Source organism: Meleagris gallopavo, chromosome 4 (assembly GCF_905368555.1).
Source record: "Meleagris gallopavo chromosome 4, MGAL_WU_HG_1.1, whole genome shotgun sequence".
Lineage (NCBI taxonomy): Eukaryota > Metazoa > Chordata > Aves > Galliformes > Phasianidae > Meleagris > Meleagris gallopavo.
The window spans coordinates 13,110,107-13,129,071 of record NC_139407.1 but is presented as its reverse complement, the minus strand read 5'-3'; the positions used below and the strand labels follow the sequence as shown (position 1 = coordinate 13,129,071).

At 39.0% G+C, this 18,965-nt stretch overlaps 1 protein-coding gene across 6 annotated transcripts in view; it reads left to right on the top strand.

Moving 5' to 3' along the window:
- The window catches only part of LRBA (LPS responsive beige-like anchor protein), a 367,496-nt gene that overhangs the window by 1,426 nt on the left and 347,105 nt on the right, over nt 1-18,965 (top strand). The window lies entirely within an intron of this gene.

The window sequence follows — 18,965 nt, the reverse complement described above, 5'->3', positions numbered from 1 at the left end:
AATGCAGGAGATGAAACGTTAGAAGAAATTGTCTTTCATGTTCACAAGGATGCTTCACTCATCAGAATTCTCAAAAAACCTCTCAGTTTTCCTCCTCCTTGCTTTAAGTGAGCACCTTTGGCTTTAAAACAAGTGTGGTTTCTGACAAAACCAGGAAGTGAGACCATGTAATTGCGTAAAGTCTGGCAGAAGAAAGGTCGGTGCAAAAGACATACAGGTTTCTAAGTGCGGTTTGGTCTTCTGTTATTTCTAAACTGCTAAATGATTAGCATTATTTTGCAGTTTATGTGTAAATAATCCTGCATGTGCTCTGTTGACTGTTTATGGTATCTTCGATTATGATAAACGTTCATTTTTTTTAGACTATTTCATACTTACAAATATGTTTGGTTGAAAGTCACAGCACAGAGCAATTGCAGTATGGGCAAAAACAAACTGTAGGGCACTTGTTAGGTGGATGATTCACACTGGAGAAGGTGATGTTGCTTAGAGTGCACTAGACAATTCTTTTTTATAAAACCCGTTGCTTAGATATGTGCATGGAAGGTTCAGAAGGAAATTCTGGGAAATAGTTGGATTTAGGACACTTGTCCAAGTAGGCAGAAATTTTTCATGAGGATATTTAATTTTTTCCTTTATCTAGCATGCACTTTTGCAGAGTTGTACTTTTAGGAAGTGTATTTTTTTTACAGCAGTCAAAAGAGGTTGGGCAAAACAGTCAAAAGTGTAAAAAAGCTTACTCATTCTGAGATACCTTTGCTGTTCTGTTTTGGAGCAGAAGTTGAAGAGAATCTTTGATTTTAGTTTTGAAAGGAAGTTTTTGACACCAAGGGTGGTGACACTGAACAGAAGGATGCTTAACAGCAACCAAGGAGGTTGTGGATGCCCCATCCCTGGAGGCATTCAAGGCTGGGCTGGATGTGGCTTTGGGAAACCTGGTTTAGTGGTTGGCAACGCTGCACATAGCAGAAAGGTTGAAAATACGTCGTCATTGTGGTCCTTTTTAAGCTGGGCCATTCTATGATTCTGCTGGATCTTTTCCTAGTTAGAAGCTGGGAAGAGAAACCGTCTTATCGCTTTGTCAAAGTGACACAGCATCCCTGATCTCTCTGAGAAGATTCTCCAAGCATTCCAGCACTTGCCTGAGATGTGGGAGGCTGAAGTCAAGGCCTTTTTACTCCTCCTTACTATCGAAGCAGAATTAGTCAGTTGAGACTTATCCATGAAGCAACACATAACTTGATAATGTAATAAACAAAGCTTTATCTAATAATTTTGCTTTATTACTTGGGTTATGTGAGAATGTAATGTAAGTTTTTTTGGGGGGGGGCATTATAAGAAAAAACATGTCCCTCAATTTGCCTGAGTCTAAGGAAAATTATTTAGCTCCTGATTTAGAGGGAGAGAATCTCTCAGTATTTTGGGGCTTGATTGAAACTAAATACTAAAAAAGTAAAAAGTAGCCAAAAAACTCAGTTTTTGATACAAAAAGTATCTGTTTTCTGCAGTTTCTTACCTTTTAATATTTTTGCTTTCTTGAAGGTGAGTGTAGTATAGAACATGAAAAGCTGAAGCGTCAGTGTTTCTGTACAAAATACTTATCCATCTGGCACTGAGTTCTGCCTCTGCTCAGTTATTAACTGTGATTTACTTTTAAAAATCACACTGATCAGAAACTGAGGCATGTGAAGTGTTTGTTGGCAATGGTGTACTTCTGTGTATGTGTGCAGAGAAGATCCTTCTGTGAAAAGGTGATTCTTGGCTATGGCTTTTAAAACAATCTGTTTCCCAGTAGCTTTTGAAGTGAAGTTACTCATGTGTGAGCAGGTTCAGTGGGTGGGTATGAAAATCATGCTCAGTTCTGTCACTGATAGTGGGGTTAAGCCCTAAATATCCTCTCCCATTGAGTTTCTTTCATTTTGGTGAGTCATAACTGCACTATCTCAGCAGTGTTAGCAGAAATCAGCTTGCTTGCTTCTTGTTCTTTGCAAGGAGGACGCTTAACAGCATCTTGGGGATTTTTTTTTGATGACAAAAAAAACGATGTCTTTAGACCAAACTGAAGGGAGGGTTGAGCAAATCTTTGTCGAAGGGTGTGACTACGTGCATGCTCTTCATAGCAAAACCACTCTGCCAGGTAAAACATTTTGTTTGAAAGGGAGGGTTAGCTGACCTATTTTTTATTTTTTTTAGCTACTTGAGTTAGTATAAATTATGTTCTGCAAGCTTACTCTAGCACATGAAGATTATGGTCAATTTCTTAGTTTTGGATAGAGTTAAGAGAAGTGCAAGGTGCAGTCTCGATGCTTATTATCTTAAGAATTTAAGAGATGGTCATGCTTTACACGTGAAAGACTCAAAAGGTCAAGAATTTGAAGTGCCCAGTAATTGACTTGCTGCTTATTAAAGAAATTTAAGCTCCTGTTGTCCTGATTACTGGAGCTAATAACTCATTCAGTTCAGCCATGTTGAATCTTGGAGCTGAGAGGCAGCTATAGGGATTTCTGCGTTTAGCAGTGTGACAGAATACTTTGTGAGCTTGCTTCTATTGTGTATTAAAAATCTAGTTTCATTTTATTGTCTTTGGACATGTTACTCTTAGAAATTTTCAAACTCAACTCTTTGCATCAGTCACTGTTCTTGGAGAAGCTCATTTTCTAGCCCACCTCAGGTGTGGCTTTGTGTATTTCAATACTTATTAAAGTAAGGAGGAGGAAGATGTTGAGCTTCAGGAAGGATTCTGTGATAAGCTTTGGGAATACGTTCTTGTTCACACGGAAATCTTTTAGAAAGGCAGTAGGCTAAATGATGGATATATTTCCTTAATAATCGTGTACACTGCCCTTTCATTTTGAGTTAGATGCCTAGTTGATCATGACCTTTTATCTTATGTTTTTTTCCCCCCCTCTCCCCTTTAGAATATTAAGATAAAAAAGACCCCAAAAACTCTTAACAGGAGAATGTGAAAGAGTTGGAAAATAAATGATTTACACTGAAATGTGTTACAATCTTAAAATAGTTATTTGTTTTTTGTAGTAAAATAGGAAGGCACTGCTGCTATTGAAGAATTTTTTTCAGAAAGAGTAGTAAAAATAATTCAGCAATTGGCAAAGCTTCTTTTTTATGAGTTCTGTGTACCTAGTGTCATAGGAGATTTTTACGATCTGAGGATTTCAAGTAAGGAGATCTATTTTCTGAATCTACTGTGAAGGCCATACAATCTATGCTGGAAATAAAGATCTTCTGCAATACAAGATTTTTAGGCTAAACTACTTCTACGTTAAAATTCTGGCTGGAGCTTCTGCTCAGCTCTGTTCTCAGCAGGCTTCTCTTGTATCATATGTCAACGTCATGCTGTTTCCAAGTTATTGTTGTAAATTTCTTGTTTGTATGTAAAACTTAGGTCACTGCAGCAGGTAAGAGGCTTGCTGGCAAGTGCTTTGTACATAATAAGTGGGGTGTGTGTGTGTGTGCTGTGACTAGCTACTCTATTGAATTTGCAGAAAGAAATAGATATTCTGGCAAAATTCAACTGTGCTTCAAGCAGGTGGCTGTACAGCTATTGCTTTTCTGTGTGATGTTGGTGTGTAATTCAATTTTAGGACTTCATGTTAGAATTTGCTCATGTCTCAAGTTGTCTAATGTGCAGAGTTATCAGTTATTTTAGGCTTTCTGCCCTTCTCTAAAGAGACACTGTGCCTTGTTCTAATCCTTGCTCTAACCTATTTTTATAAAATAAGCTTTAGTGCTTTTAATTGTTCTATTAATTATAATATTGACTCTGCTATTTGATTTGATTATAGATTTCCCCCCCTCTCCTTGTGTTTTAAAGGAGGCTTTTAAGATTTTGTCCCTTTTTTCTATGAGGATCACGTGCTGTTGCTTCCAGTTCTGTTTGTGGATTATGAGGACCTCACCAAGGTTGCCCTAGTGAGAAAGTACAAATGACAATTGTTTTTTTTTCATTTGAAGATGATTAAAAAGTGACAATTTTTTCACCTCTCTCACCTCTGCTGGACTTAAGTAAAACTACAAACAAAAATAAACTTGAAGCTTTTTCAAAAATTCTCAGCAATTACTTTCCCTTAAAAAAAAAAAAAATTAAAAAAAAAAATATATATATAGGGAACTTTATATATATATATATATATATAATATATATAATAACTATATATATATATAATATAGGGAGCTTTACTCCCTAGCACCACATCGCTTGCTTTCTGGAACAAACTGTAGGTAAATGTTGGGACTACCACTTATTTTCCTTCTGCTGATGTGCCTCCTGCTGCTTTTTTATCATTTCTGCACTGTTGTATTCTCTGTACTGTAACCTCTGTTTATCATTATTCATACTGAAAGCTAATTACTTCACCTGCTGATACAGCAGGTTTCTAATCTGATATGAATGTTTCTGAAACACTAATTTAATAGATCTTATGAAATAAATTCTCCTTTTTTTAAATCTTAATCACCAAGACTTACTGCGTGCATCTTTTTCTAGAGAAAAATACCAAGCTAATGCTGGTAGAACTAAACGCATTACAGCAGCCAAAAATGTGTCACAAATGTTTTCAGAACCGTACATTGTTTTGCCTACCTTGGTGCTTGTTTTAGAAAGTATTTGGGTTTATTTTTTACGTAAACAACACTGGTGACATGGGGGAGAAACCAAAGAGTTTCTAGAATGTTTCTTAGTATGTATTGCCTTCCCTAGGTTCCCAGAAAGTGTACCTCTGGCTACAGTTATCCTAGTTCAGTCACTTCTGTCCACTTTACAGTATAGATGATAAGGTAAATCTGTGATTTTAACTAGGTCAAACTGGAAGTTTCTTCTTTATTTTTATTGTAGTAAAATGGGCAGTCAGCTTTCTTAGCAATCATAGGATCACCAAGGTTAGAAAAGACTTCCAAGATCATCCAGTCCAACAGTCCATTGACTACCAACATTTCCCTGTAGACCATGTCTCTTAGTACAACATCTAAACATTTCTTGAGCACCTCCAGGGATGGTGGTGATTCAAGCACCTCACTGGGCAGCCCACTCCAGTGCCTGACTGCTCTCTTGGTGAAGACTTTTCTCCTGATATCCAACTTGAATCTGTCCTGGAACAACTTGAGGCCATTCCCTCTAGCTGTATCACTGTTACCTGGGCGAATAGGCCAACCCCTACCTTGCTACAGCCTCCTTTTATGTAATTGCAGAGTGCAATAAAATCTCCCCTGAGCCTCCTCTTTTCCAGATTAAACAATCCTACTTCCTACAGCTGCTCCTAGTAAGTCTTGTGCTCCCGACCCTCGCCAGCTTTGCTCCTCTTCTCTGGACATGTTCCAGAGCCTTAATGTCTTCCTCGCAGCCTTTGGCCTTCTTGGCCACTTGGGCACACTGCTGGCTCATGTTTAGCTGAGTATCAGCTAACACCCCCAGATCTCTTTCCTCCGCACAGTCTTCCAGCCACTCTTCCCCAAGTCTGTGGCCTTGCTTGCATTGTTGTGGCTGAAGTGCAGGACCCGGCCCATGGTCTTGTTGAACTTCATCCCACTGGCCTCAGCCCAGCGATCCAGCCTATCCAGATCCTTTTCTACGGTCTTTCCACCCTCAGGCAGGTGAGCACTACCTCCTAACTTGATGTCATCTGCAAACTTACTGAGAGTGCACTTAGTTCCCTTGTCCAGGTCATCAATAAAGATAATAAACAGTTTGTAGTTTCTCATTTTGCGTGCGGGTGTAAATGAGTGGATCTGTAGTGCTTCCAAATAGGTCTTAAGTAGTAAAATTATTTCATATAGTTACTACTTGTCCCTTTCATAATGGGTGGCTGTGCTCAGTTTGATGAACGAGTTTGAAAGACTACTTGATTCCAAGTCATCTTCATGCTTTTGAAGGCATCTGATCATTTGTTGATCCAATAACAGTTAAGGATAATTTTAGTAGTTTTGGGTAAGTAAATGAGGATCAGAGATGGTTTTCACCAGGCCCAGTTCCAGGATATTGTGCAATGAGGATTGCTTGTCCTTCACTTAAGGATTACAAACCTCCATCTTACTAAAATATGTTGAGTATTAACGTTGATCTGAGGTCTTTTTTTGTGTGTGTTTTTTGGGGAGTTTGGACGCACACTAGAAATACCTTAGTAGTCAGTGGAAATGGAAATATCACCCTGCTTATTAAGTGTAGGTATTTAAGGAACTTTTGTGGTTAATTGAGAAATGCATGGAATGTAGAGTGAGCTGATAACAAAAGTCTTCATGTAGAAATGCTGAAGCTGTGGAGGTGGGAAGAAAATGGTCTGAGTTCTGAAGGAGAGCTAGTTTGTACTGTATATCATGGCTGTGGTATCATGTCAACTCTGTGACTGCAACTTAAAACACCCTGTAGGAGAAAATATTGAGGTCAAATTATTAAGGCCTTGTAGGAAAATACTGAAGGTTTTTTTTTTTTTTTTTTTACCTTTTCCTCTTGCTAGCTAATTTTTATAGCCTCTCATGGCCAATCTGAAGTTCCAAACATTTGTAAAATCCTGTAAACTATGTGTAGTCTGTTTTGTGTAAGTGTTGGCGTCAGTAAGTTCTGTGCAAGCCCGTGATAAAGCCGAGAAGGCAAAGCATAACCAAGTGTTCATATAAATTGTGTCTTAATAATATTTGATAAAAGTTTTTAGCAGTTCATTTTACAAGTGAGCTTGCTTAAAATGTGTTCATAGCATGCTTTAGTATTCCTCTCTAGATGGTGATCGTCGGTTTGGTGACAGGTTTTTTCTAGTTGATAGCCTTTAAGAAAGGAGAGAGAGTTTGGTATTCCCTGTGTGATCGCTTCTCTCCCTACGTAGTATTTCTGTCACGTTTGTCAGGGAAGCTGGGCTGGATGGCCTGTTGGTCTGACCCAGCAGAGCACATAGCATGGTAAAGTAGTGGCCATATGGACTGGCTCAGGAACGGCATTTTCGGATTAAGGACTAGAATGAAATTAGTCAAAAGCATCAGGGAAATACGTGGATGGCGTGTCAAGGTTGCTGCTGAGGTTGGACAATGCGGAGAGAGATAAAAATAGATAATTATTCCTGTATTTTGAAAGAGATTATGAGAGGAATGAACCGAAGTTTGCAGATTTGGTTAAAAAGCAGTTTTATGAAGAGGCTGTATTGGACTAAAGCTGCGGGTTGAGGAAAACCAGGGAAGTTGCTTAATTCTTTTAAGGCAATGTTAGTTTGGTATGGTGTTCCATACTGACTTTGGGTTAATCAAGTGTACGCTCAGCTTTCTGAGGATCCAGCCTTCTGGAAATCATCATGTTTGTTTGTGTGTTTAGATTTCAAGTCTGATGGAAGATAAAGATGAGCTTTCTCTGCGGTTTCATTCACTCTGTATTTCTCATATGGGGGAAACTGTGGTCATTCTGAACTCCACTCAGTGTTCTGACTCTTTTTACTAAACAAGTAATTAACTTCAAATACTTGTAATTTCTGTCTACACAGTCATGAAGTTCTTTCAGAAGCTTAAGCAGGAAACTTTAATCTATTGCATAGATTAAATAACCTCTGCAGCTTATTCATTAGATGTGAAATAACTATTTGCTATTTGTATGTAAAATGCTTTAGAATCTTTTCTGTCAAATTCAGTCTTGTGTAAATTAAATTTATGCTTATCTTTTTGAAGAACTTCTATTTATTTTAATTGGGTCAATCTGGAAGAAAGTTCTCGTTCATAATCACTAATTACAGTTAGCTAACTTTCTGCCGTTCAAGTGTCTTCGCCAGCCCCTCGAGGCCTTGCTGGCCTCTTCATAACATTTTGCATGATGGATTTTTTTGTATCAGCTTGCCCTAATTACTAATGTCCTAATTTAGGTTTCATTTCTGCTTTAACTAATTTTGGATTTTCCCATTATGCTTTAGTGTAATACTAAGTCTGTTATAGGCAATTCCAAAGCTGTCTTGGTCCTTTTCTTTTTTCTTCTGGGGAAAACTTCAGACTTTGTCCATCTGGGAGCTCTGGCCATGTGCCAGGAATCTGAGGACTCTAACTAATTTGTGTAAAACAGGATACTATAGCCACCTGCTTTTATAATACATCATGTGGCTAGTGTAGGCTGCTGTTTCCAGTATTCTTTGCTGCATATCTAGAGCAGATAGCGATCGAGAGTCATCCTTGCACAACTGCTGAAAATAATGATTGCTGCACGAGCAGTTGCGATTGCACGTTTTCTTTGGACACTGTAGTTCTGCACACTGTATGCTGATGCTGGAAGCTCATTGTAATTTATGAAGAGCTTGCCTTTCTACCGTGCTTCAGATTTCTAGGCTTCAGAAATAGAATAAGGACTTTCCAAATATAAACTAATTTATGGAGTAGAAAACTTAATGCTTTCCATTGCATCATATTCCTCTAGTGATAACTGGGGATTTGGGAGCAACTATGTCCCAGGCATGATTTTCTGATTAATAGCTGTCTTGAGATGGTGTTTAAACAAGAATAGCTAGTGGGAATACGATGTGCTCTGTTGCCTTGTTTAAAGTCCTCTGCAAGTTTGAACTGCTCATTATGGCAGCCTGTGTATGAGTAGTTTTGTTGGTGTTTTTTGTCTTCTTGTATTTTTAGCTGGAAAACTACACATACATTATATGGTAATTCAGGTTACTTCTGATGTGACTGAGAGGCTGGATTTGAAATTTTTAGGGAAAAATCTTCTTCTATGTTGATCTTACTAAGAAAACAATGCTACTACTATGAAACTATTGGATTATCTTTCCTTTGCAGTTGAATATCATATTCAAGGTCATAACTTGGAACTTATCTGATCAATGATAGTGTGTTTTGTTCCCCTTCTCCCTCCATTTTTCTCTGCGATCAGCAGATGTTCTCTGCGGTGTGGGCGCAAGTTAGGGAAACAAATGAATTAAATGAAGTTTAATCTATTTGCCCTGGGTAGACCTTTAAATATTTAGGTTTATTTTGGGCTAGCCATACGAAATAGTAATTCTAACAATGCAACCGTGAACTTTACTGTAATCATTCTCTCTTCTGGGAATGCTGAAGGGCTGGAGGCACCAGTAAGCAGTAGGTGAGATGGTCTCTGCTGCTTGAGGACACTTTTTTTTTAATAAAAAAAGCAGCAAGAGAACCAGTTGTATCTTCCAGTAGATTGTGCAATATGTAATTATGTGATCTAGGATAGTGACCATTAGCTTAATAAACCTCTCACTTATCAGTTTCGTTATCAACTATGTGCAGGTTTGGGTAGCTATTGCTATTTCTTTCCCAAATATGATTGGAATGGTGTTAGGGGTGAGCTATTTGGCAGAATAAGGTGAACTCGTCTCATTCTGTGACTTCATTCTAAATTTTAGTGATTTTTTTATTCAAGTAGTCTTTCAGTAATGCTGATTGCTCTTCTTAGGTCTAAAACTGTGCTCATAAGAAAACTCTGCTTTATAGGATTATTAACAATTTGGAAGGGTCCTGGAATCAAGTATTCATTTAAAAGTAATGAAAAATCTTTATGCAGAATCATAGAAGTAAATTAAAAAACCAAAACAAACAAACAAAAAAACCCAACAACACTATGATACAGGAAGAGAATTCTTGAAGCCTTTTAAAAAAAATGCAATTGATGGAGAATGTGAGGAGTAGGGGAGAACAGGAATCAAGTGACCGATGTTGATAATGGTGCATGATTGTTAAACAAACGGAAACTATCAGTGCAGTAGGCATCTGCCTGCTGCACATGCTTTTGTTGAAACAAAGCATGTGATTTGTCTGTAGCTGAACTTAGCTAAAGGGAACTTAAAAGCTTTTATATCGACTTCTAGGCAACTGATATGGATTATGAAACTGAATAACCTGCTGTGTTTTAAGAACTTGTTTCAAAATAGCTGATGTGAGGTGGGAGCTGTGTGTATTTAATATGTTCCATATGAATGAGTGAATACTGAGATGCTGGGAACGGTTTTTTGATTAGGATTGCAAGAAACTCTTCATCCTTTGTATTCTACAGCAGAGGATCATGTTTGGGAGCTATACTGTTCTTAGTGCTTTAGATTTTCACTCAGGGTGGTGACACACTGGAACAGGTTGCCCAAGGAGGTTGTGGATGCCCCATCCCTGGAGGCGTTCAAGATCAGGCTGGATGTGGCTCTGGGCAGCCTGGTCTGGTGGTTGGCAACCCTGCACATAGCAGGGGGTTGAAACTCGATGATCATTGTGGTCCTTTTCAACCCAGGCCATTCTTTGATTCTATGATTTCCTGGTTTTAAGCTCGACTAGACGGAGATGGCAGTGGTGCCCATCTCAACAGTGAAGTTCCGTGAGTGGAGTTCCCTGACACCACTTGCTCAGGCACATAAATTATGCCAGCAACTTATCATTATGCAAATCAGTGAATGCCCACTGATTATCTTGCTTTCTTGGCCATTTCTTCATCCAGAATGGAGTGCCAACACTGTGATTTACTAGATAATTGTCAGTTTGGCCTTGCACCAGGATGCTCTGTTTTGTCCTTCCTGTGCTTGCTGCCTTCTCACCTTTCTGGGCATCAGCTGCTCTCACTCTGGGTCACAGAAGCGAGCTGCAAGCATTTACTGGGTTCAGGGCTGGGGAGCCATGAATAGCGCTGTATGCTGCAGTTACTGTGGGTGAGCTGAGTGGCAGTGTCCGTGTCCTTTCGGCATGACTCTTCTGAGACCTAGCAGTAAGAACTTGTCCTTTCTGAATATATCTTTGAAAGAGAAACGTATATCATGCTGTGGGAAATGTGATGACTTAACCAAGTCTTGCTTATGAGGGAAATGAAAGCTACTCTCAATTCTAGCCTTAGCAGGAAGAGATTCAACTGGCCACCTGATGAAAGTCCATTGCCACGGTGTTTTAAGTGACTTGTGAAGGAGTGTTTCTAACACCTTCCTGCAAAGGCTAGGCTCGTATAGAATAAAAATGCCATACTGACAAGTTTCTAGAGCACAGAAAGAAATAATATGGGGAAAGTGTTCTGCTGCTGCATATGTGACTGAAAATGTTTGGAACTGGAAGTTGTGGATTTCTTGCTCACTATTGGGGCTTTAATCAAATTTTCTTTGTGACTTACAGAATTCCAGTTTCCTGATTGAGGGTGATATATCATCAGGTAGAAAGATTTGTCTGGTTACTGAATCTCTTGAATTGGTTAGATATCTTTCAAAAAGAGAAAATTTGAGTCTCCTCAGGCATAAGATGACAGAAGCCTGGGTTTCTTGCTTCTAGATGTTGCTGCCATTTTGCTGAATAGTGATGTCTCAGTTTCCAAGTGGCTTTAGTTTTAAGAGTGTACTTAGTAGCTCTGTGTCCCATCTTGAGAGAAGCTGTGAACAAACTGAGAAAACGTGTAACTGCAAATTAAAATCCCACCCAGAAAAAAAAAGGTGTGGAAATGCTTTTTAAATTTTTTTCCTTCTTTATGCGTATGTATCTATAGGTGTATATGCATAGACTATATATATTTTTTTCAAACCCTGTGGGTAACTATAACAGGAAACCTTGTCAGCTCAGGGTTTCCCTCAGGTTGATTTAGTGAGTCAAATTGAGAAGGCTGGAAAGCTGAATATGAAGTGGAAATTAGCTCTCAAACAATTTTTATTTTTAATGTTTTTTTCCTTACTTAATGTTGATGCTTTTACTCTTGTTCTCAGCTCTTCAAAGATGAATGTGTCTGGGGGGTGTATTTAATTAGGTATTCAGAGAGTTGTTGGAAACTCCTTCAATTCTGGTCACAGGAATTGAGATAGAGGGAAAATATTAGGGGAATAAGTTAACTCTCTGTAGAGATACTATCTTAAAATAACCTCAGTAATGAATGCTGCAGTTCAATCAATTTGTCTTTGGTTTAACATAACTTGATTATAAACTATTTATTAATTGAGAATAGCTCTGCAGAGAAGGACAAGGGGTTATGGAAGATGAAAATCTTGATGTGAGCTAGCACTGTGAACTTGCAACTCAGAAAGCCAACTGTGTGCTGGCCTGCATCAAAGGAGAGGGGTGGCCAGCAGTGTGAGGTAGGTGATTGTCTCCCTCTACTCTACCCTTGTGAGGCTCCGTCTGGAGTACCAAAATCTGGGATCCCCAGCATGAGAAAGATGTGGAGCTGTCAGAGTGGGTCCAGAGGAGGGCTACAAAGATGATGGAAGAGCTGGAGCACCTCTCCTTCAAAGAAAGATTGAGGGATTTGGGCTATCAGGTCTCCCAGGAACCTTTTCTTTCCAGGCTGAACAGGCTCAATTCTCTCAGCCCTTCCTTATTAGGGAGATGCTCCATCTCTGGGATCATTTTTGTGCTCCTTCTCTGGATGTGCTCCAACAGGTCCACATCTCTCCTATACTGACAACTCCACACCTGCATGCAGTACTCCAGGTGAGGTCTCACCAGTGTAGAGTAGAGGGGCAGGATCATCTCCTGTGACCTGCTGACCACGCTTCTTTTGATACAACACAGGATATAGTTGACTTTCAGGGCTGTGAAGCCACGTTGCTGGCTTATGTGCAGCTTACCATCCACCAGTTTCCCCAAACTTGTTTTGACAGGGCTGTGTTCAATCCTTCCATCCCCTAGCTTGTACTGATTGTGAGGGTGCCATGACCCAGGTGCAAGACCTTACACTTGGTTTAGTTGAACCTCATGAGGTTCACCAGGACCCACTGCTTGAGCCTGTCTAGGTGTCTGGATAACATCCTGTCTGTGTGGTGTATCAACCACACCATGTAGCTTGGTGTCATCCACAAGCTTGCTGAGGATGCACTCAATCCCACCACCATTGATGTCATTGATGAGGGCGTTGAAGAGCACTGGTCCCAGTTCTGACCTCTGAGGGACACCATTCATCAGTGATCTGTATTAGGACACTGAGACGCTGTCCACTCTGAGTACAGTCTTGCAACCACTTGCTTGTCCACTGAAAAGTACTCTCATCAAATCCACATCTCTTTAATTTGGAGAAAAGGGTGTTGTTGGGAGCCACATCAAAGGCTTTACTGAAGTCTAGGTAGATGACGTTCGCTGCTCTTTCTTTGTCCACTGATGGAGTTATGCCGTCATAGCTGGCCACTGAGTTGGTCAGGCAACTGGAGAGAGCCCTGGGAGAGCCATGAAGGCTGTCTCATATCACCTCCCTGCCTTCTATGTTCCTTAGCATAGCTTTTAGGAAGATCTCTTCCATGATCTTCCCTGGCACACAGGTGAGGCTGACAGTTCGGTATTTCCCTCATTCATCCTTTCTACTCTTTTTAAAAATGGGAGTGACATTTTCTTTTTTCCATTCACCAGGTAGTTTTCTCTCACTTGAATGATTTTTCTAGCATATATGGCTAGTATGTAGGGAAGGAGAAAACCGTTATTTTTATTTACTAATTCTGTAAATGTAGCACGATCTCTTAAGAGCCAAGCTGGGCTCTTTACATCCATCAGATATCATGCAATTTCTGCAGGTTGATTCTAAGTCCTATTTTTGCACCAAGTAGACAGTTGTGTCTGATGTGGCATGCGTTGAGTTGAATTCAAGTTTCCCAGGAAGAAGAATGAAGGTCCAGATGTTAGATAAGAATAAAAGGATGCACAGAGCAGCAAAAGACTAAAAACCTACTAATTTATACAGGAGCAGTCTACCTTAGAAGCATTTATGTAAATGAAATTAGGGATGGTTCTGAATTCTGCAGCACACTGTAGATGATGCAAAATAAAAGTGTCCCAAGACAACTTCCTTTAACAGTCACTGCTGTTAGAAGGTACCTTTCCTTCTTGGCTGTGTTTTCTGGTGCTGCTTCATCGAGAGATGCTTCACAATTGATCCTAGGTTCTAATGACAATGCTATTCGTCATCGAAGTCACTTTGGGTCTTTCTCTAACCTTCGTCCTGTAGCAAAATGTTCACAGGGCTGCAGTGAGTAAAGATGGACCTCTGGCTAGCGTCAACAGGAAGGATGTCCACAGTATCTTTTGGAAGTGAAATCAGGGATAGGGAATAGGGAATAGAAAGCTGTTCTAGGACCGTATATTGATCCTTTGCTCAAGGAGCTGTAGACATAAAATCATCTGGAAGGTGGACATTTCCCTTAATTAACGGGGCCACCATAAGGATGAGTACTCTACAACCTACTTTCTATCACATTTGTTCATAATAACAAGATAGATTCAGTGTTTGTGGACAACTAAAAGCTTGAAGTTAACGTTTTACCACTTGATGATTATGTGGCAGAAATATTTAGAAAGCGATGTCAGTTTTCTTTCCACCAAAACATATGGTCATATAAAAATGATCCCAATGAGGATTAGTTATGAATGCGTAATGTCAGTCTTGATAATTTTAAGAAAGATAAACTAATTATTGTGCCCACGCTTTTCTCGGTTTGGTGGATGATTGTTGGATTAAGGCTTTAGTTAGATTTGCAGCTCGCTTTAGTTAGATTTGCAGCTCAAAACATGACTCTCAATAAATAGCCACACAACTAGAATGGAAAATACAATTGCAGAAGCATAATATCTTTCTTGTATGTCTTGCTCACAAGGAATGCTTTCTGTTTCTACTCCAAAGCTTGTTCTAAGAGTAGGATTGCTGCTAGCAGATGGACACAAGGCTGAATTTGGACTCTTCCTATGGAGGGCTCATTTTCCTTGCCTTCTTCCATTATCTTTGTCCAAAAAATTTGAAGAAAGGTACATTGTGTAGATTGTGGCACTTACAGAAGCTCTTTCAGATGGTGGCTTAGAAGTCCTTGCTTTCCCTGTTGTTTTTTTCTCCCCTTAGGGCGCAGGAGGGCGAAGAAATGAGAAAGGAGGTGGCCACAGTGAGGGAGATGAGCTCATTGTCATCAGCTGTGATGAACTACAACTATTATGTTTTCTGAATTTGAGTCCTTTGTGGTTTCAAGACATTTCTGGGCTAATTTAGTTCAGAATACAATCAGTGTATGATCTCAAGGATAGCCAAGATGTGGAGTTTGCAAAACAGCTGAGACTTGTTCTTAATCTAGTTCAAGGAGGTAATCTGTCCTCATGTGCAAGTCTATTTATGTTTTAAGAAAGTGTAATGACTTATTGACTATTTGATAATTGGATTATCTATAAATACATTCCAGGATTCTAGTAATTTGCTGGCTGCTGTAGCTAAAATAGTGGAATTTCAACTATTATGTTCTTGGTAGAGGCGTAGTATATGTTGTTTCAACATTTGTTTTCTATTCTATATTTAGTGTACAGGAAATGTAATTTACTGGACATTTTTTAAAAGGTACTTATAAACTGTTACAACTGTTCCTTAAGCTCTTCAGAAGAATATTTGCACAGGTAAGTCAGCAATGAAATAAAACCTGAAATGAGGTTATCAATTGCAAAGCTTTAGCATGGGTGCTGGTGTTCCCAGCTTTAACAGTGAAATGTGAAACTCTATTGTCTGGGATTCTGCACTGATGTGATTGTGACCACATAATAGTTTTGTGAAAACGTGATGTTTATTTTCTGTGGAGTGGACAAGTAAAACCAACCAAAAAACCCCCGAAGAATAACATGTAGCAATGGAAATAATGATAGTGGTAATTTTTCAATACCACGAGCAACTAAAGAAAAATTAAAAATAGTGAGATGATGATTAACTGTCCTATTTGTTGAGCCCTTAAAATGTCCATGAGAATCATTTTTTTCTGGTTATTTGCTGATTCTCTTAAAATAAATAAATAAATAAAAAGCCAAAGAAGCAGCTTTAAATGGAGGGAGATCTCAAGATAGAAATGTAAATGGTATCTCTGGACATGTTTTCAAATCTAAGGTAGGAAATATGTAATTATTTTCAGCTAAAGGCTTTTGGAGTTCCTGTATGTTACCTGAGGCAGGGATATGGGACATACAAATGTAGGAATTTCCTAGTTTCCAAATGGGAAAGATGATTTCAGTGGTAGCACAGATGTGTTATAATTAGAAGTATCTGGCTTGTTTTGCTGTGTGTGCAGCTGTTCTCACTGCTGTTACTGCAGATGATGATGAACTGTGGTTACTATCAGCAACTGTTTAAGGCTAGAAGTAAGAGCTCTTATTTTATGTAGTTCAAACTTGTGAAGCTCCTTAAATTTCTCACCGGACTAGTGCTTGTGTGTTTAAATATATATCAAAAACTCTTATCCCCTAGGATCTTAAATTCACAATAAGCCACCTTTGGATTTGATGTGAAGAATTAATGCTGGTAAAGATGATTGGTGGACCAAATGCGTGTTAAATGCTGAAATACGTAAATGAGATGATTCTAGAAATACCACATCCTTATGCAGTGTGTGAATAAAAACCGTTAATGATTTTTGCAGAAATAGGAGGCATGGGCACAGAAAGCAAGTCCTGTGTCCTCACTAAAATCCTCCCTTAAACGGATGCATGTCCCAGTTTATTTGTGACAGTCTTCTGAAGTGTTGTTTTTGTTCTCCTTTTCTTGCTGACTGACTTCAGTCACGTATTGTTGGCTTCCAAATGTGTTGCTGCTCTATAAAGCTGAAATGAGTTGCATTTTGAACACATTGAGATACAGGACATAGCAAGATAAGTAGATATGTTTTTTTTCTTCACTTTTTAAATGTTATTATTTCACCGGAGCATTCTTCTTATTACCTGGAATCACTCACTGCTATTTATAGTGCCATGTGAAAATATAACTGTGGGTGTGAAAGTATAACTGTGGTAGGTTTCCTTGGAGAGAATGTTCTTTCTGTGGGTTTTGTGTGTATTTTCTGCTCAACACAGGGCTGTATTGCTGCTGAAAGTATCTTTTCCTGTAGCCTTGTCTCTTTGCTTGGAGTGCCCACTTACAAAAAGAGAAAACTGATGTGATGTTTGTTCCTGTGGTGGCACTGAGAGTTTTACTACTCTCCAGAGTCAAACAGCTGAATTAGGTTCAAATATTATTTGCATGCAGCCATCTATTTAAACAACAACGTGCTGAATCTCTGTTAGTTGTCTTAATGGGACGTGTTTAAAATAAAAAGAAAACCTTTCTTGATATGGGTTATTTAGAAGAATGAGATATTTAGTAAGATAACTACATTTCAATAATGGAATAGATTGACAGCTCTGAAAGAGCTGTATTACTATATATATATATATATATATATATTTTTTTTTTTTTTTACTTGCTCATATATTGCTGTGTACCAAGGTGACGAAGTTTAACTGATTTCTAAAGAGTATGCACGGAGAAGACCTGTTCCTATAACACGATTGTTGGGGGGGAAATGCTTTTTTTCATAATTTCAATTTACAAGTGTATTAAAAATATTTATTATTTTTACATTAAGTGTGTAACTTGGGACCTGGAGCACAAGTCTTAATGAAGAGTGGATGAGGGAACTGGAATTGTGTAGTCTGCAGAAAAGGATGCTCAGGAGAGACCTTATTGCTCTCTGTGGCTACCTGAAAGATGGTGATAGAACTAGAGGGAATGGCCTGAAGTTGTGCCAGAGGAGACTGAAGTTGGACAATCGAATGGGCTGCCCAGGGAGGTGGTGGAATCATTGTCTCTGGAGGTGCTCAAGAAGCATTTAGATGTTGTTCTGAGGGAGGTGATTTAGTGGGGAAATAGTGGGGGTCAGTGGACGGTTGGACTGGATGATCTTGGAGGCCTTTTCTGACCTTGGTGATCCTATGACACTAATGCTACAATTTCATACATTCAAATAGCGATTGTATGGCTAAAGTAGTGATCTCTGAGACACTTGTGCCTCTGCAGAATGTTATTCCCTGCAAGAGAATTTATTCTGCATAAAATGTTAATCTGCTTCACTCATACTTAATTGAGTCTTAAATGCTAAGCAGGAAAAAGTCAGTGAAGTTTCAGAAAGAAAATTAAAACTTTACTAGGGAGAAAACTTTCCGAACATCTCAAAGGTATTGTAGAAAACTTTGGTTGTACAAATTTAAACTTCTGTTTGGGATCTCAAGATGTTATTGCACTCAGGAGAGAAATTGAGTAAATAAAGGTAGGGCTCTTTTCTTGCTGTTTTTAACTTTGCAGGTGATGGAGCTGAAATAATGTGGTGGTTGTGCCAAAACCTCTGTTTGTATGAGTCTTTGTTTTTCAGTTAGAAAAAAGTGGAGTGTTCTGTATTGCAGAATGTGTGCTCACCTGTGATGCCAGTAGGAGGACAGAAGTTTACTGTAGGATTTTCTCATGACTGAATCTGGGGAACACAATGGGGATGTGTCTGTTCAGAGACCGATCTGACTTAAGCATGCATTACACTGTATAGAAAGTATCTGTGATCTTGTTAGTGCACCTGAGTCATACCAATTAACACTTGAAAATATTTATTTTCAAACTTAAGAGTAAGGGAGCATATAAACAGGAGGGGGAACAGCTGTTTACAAGGGTGGATAGTGATAGGACAAGGGGGAATGGAATTAAACTAAGATGAGAGGTTCAGGTTAGATATTAGGAGGAAGTTTTTCACACAGAGGGTGGTGACACACTGGAACAGGTTGCCCAAGGAGGCTGTGGATGCCCCATCTCTGGAGGCATTCAAGGGCAGGCTGGATGTGGCTCTGGGGCAGCCTTGTCTGCTGGTTGGCAACATGAAACTAGATGACCGTTGTGGTCCTTTTCAACAAAGGCCATTTTGTGATTTAATGATTCTATGATGCTTGCAGACTTGTTTTTTTTTTAAATCCCTTTATTAAAATACCCATTAGCGGAGGCCCACGATTGGGTTTGAGGTAATGATACTGTAAATCTATAGAACTGTTTATCTTCTACATCTAGTTCTCAGCCTAGATAATTTTGCATAAGATATTGCTGGCTGTGCTGTTCCTTTTACCTCTCCTTTGTCTGTCTTATGTTACTCACAGCTTTCTTTTTCATTACATTTTTACATGAGTCTCTTCAGTTCTCTTTTTTTTGTCCCTTTTATTTGTCTGATTTTCTGTTCTTCTATGCTGTTCTTGCCTATTATGCAGACCTTATATTCCGTAGA